The sequence below is a fragment of the Micropterus dolomieu genome, unplaced genomic scaffold, assembly GCF_021292245.1.
Source record: "Micropterus dolomieu isolate WLL.071019.BEF.003 ecotype Adirondacks unplaced genomic scaffold, ASM2129224v1 contig_11562, whole genome shotgun sequence".
In the NCBI taxonomy this organism is placed as follows: domain Eukaryota; kingdom Metazoa; phylum Chordata; class Actinopteri; order Centrarchiformes; family Centrarchidae; genus Micropterus; species Micropterus dolomieu.
Genome location: NW_025740548.1, coordinates 1 through 1,678, shown reverse-complemented (window position 1 = coordinate 1,678; position 1,678 = coordinate 1). Strand labels below are relative to the sequence as shown.

At 40.0% G+C, this 1,678-nt stretch overlaps 2 non-coding genes across 2 annotated transcripts; both read right to left on the bottom strand.

The window, feature by feature from the left end:
- Positions 1 to 892: 892 nt before the first annotated feature.
- Positions 893 to 1,003, bottom strand: trnal-caa. Its single transcript has 2 exons — positions 966 to 1,003; positions 893 to 938 (listed from the first exon to the last, which is right to left on the bottom strand). It is a non-coding gene; the product is annotated as a tRNA-Leu (tRNA).
- A 270-nt stretch (positions 1,004 to 1,273) lies between these two features.
- Positions 1,274 to 1,384, bottom strand: trnal-caa. The gene is made up of 2 exons: positions 1,347 to 1,384; positions 1,274 to 1,319 (listed from the first exon to the last, which is right to left on the bottom strand). It is a non-coding gene; the product is annotated as a tRNA-Leu (tRNA).
- Between the last annotated feature and the right edge of the window lie 294 nt (positions 1,385 to 1,678).

Sequence of the window (1,678 nt, the reverse complement as noted above, 5' to 3'; positions counted from 1 at the left end):
CTCCATTTGGAGACCATCCTGACAACTACGGAGGAGACAAAAAGAATACGTAACACTAATTTGACCCATTTTATCGTAAAACCACCTTTATGAATTTGGCTCCACATCAAGTGTCTCTCTCTGTGTGTTTACTAACTATTGGTAAGAATTTCCCCTTGCTGCATAAAATGATTTTGCACCAGTGTTGGCGGATTCAAATTACTCTGTATACCAACTCTGCTGCTTTAAATTGCATCCAAAAGAAAAAAAAGAGTTAAACTTGTTGTTCTGCCGACAATCACAGTTCAAAAGTGTGTCAGGAGTGGGATTTGAACCCACGCCTCCATTTGGAGACCATCCTGACAACTACGGAGGAGACAAAAAGAATACGTAACACTAATTTGACCCATTTTATCGTAAAACCACCTTTATGAATTTGGCTCCACATCAAGTGTCTCTCTCTGTAACTATTGGTAAGAATTTCCCCTTGCTGCATAAAATGATTTTGCACCAACTCTGCTGCTTTAAATTGCTTCCAAAAGAAAAAAAAGAGTTAAACTTGTTGTTCTGCCGACAATCACAGTTCTAAAGTGTGTCAGGAGTGGGATTTGAACCCACGCCTCCATTTGGAGACCATCCTGACAACTACGGAGGAGACAAAAAGAATACGTAACACTAATTTGACCCATTTTATCGTAAAACCACCTTTATGAATTTGGCTCCACATCAAGTGTCTCTCTCTGTGTGTTTACTAACTATTGGTAAGAATTTCCCATTGCTGCATAAAATGATTTTGCACCAGTGTTGGCGGATTCAAATTACTCTGTATACCAACTCTGCTGCTTTAAATTGCTTCCAAAAGAAAAAAAAGAGTTAAACTTGTTGTTCTGCCGACAATCACAGTTCTAAAGTGTGTCAGGAGTGGGATTTGAACCCACGCCTCCATTTGGAGACCAGAATTCCCTTTGATCAGGAAGGAGTTGATCCTTGAGTCTGGCGCCTTAGACCACTCGGCCATCCTGACAACTACAGAGAAGAAAAAAAGAATATGTAACACTAATTTGACCCATTTTATCGTAAAACCACCTTTATGAATTTGGCTCCACATCAAGTGTCTCTCTCTGTGTGTTTACTAACTATTGGTAAGAATTTCCCCTTGCTGCATAAAATGATTTTGCACCAGTGTTGGCGGATTCAAAATACTCTGTATACCAACTCTGCTGCTTTAAATTGCGTCCAAAAGAAAAAAAAGAGTTAAACTTGTTGTTCTGCCGACAATCACAGTTCTAAAGTGTGTCAGGAGTGGGATTTGAACCCACGCCTCCATTTGGAGACCAGAATTCCCTTTGATCAGGAAGGAGTTGATCCTTGAGTCTGGCGCCTTAGACCACTCGGCCATCCTGACAACTACAGAGGTGTCAAAAAGAATACGTAACACTAATTTGACCCATTTTATCGTAAAACCACCTTTATGAATTTGGCTCCACATCAAGTGTCTCTCTCTGTGTGTTTACTAACTATTGGTAAGAATTTCCCCTTGCTGCATAAAATGATTTTGCACCAGTGTTGGCGGATTCAAAATACTCTGTATACCAACTCTGCTGCTTTAAATTGCGTCCAAAAGAAAAAAAAGAGTTAAACTTGTTGTTCTGCCGACAATCACAGTTCTAAAGTGTGTCAGGAGTGGGATTTGAACCCA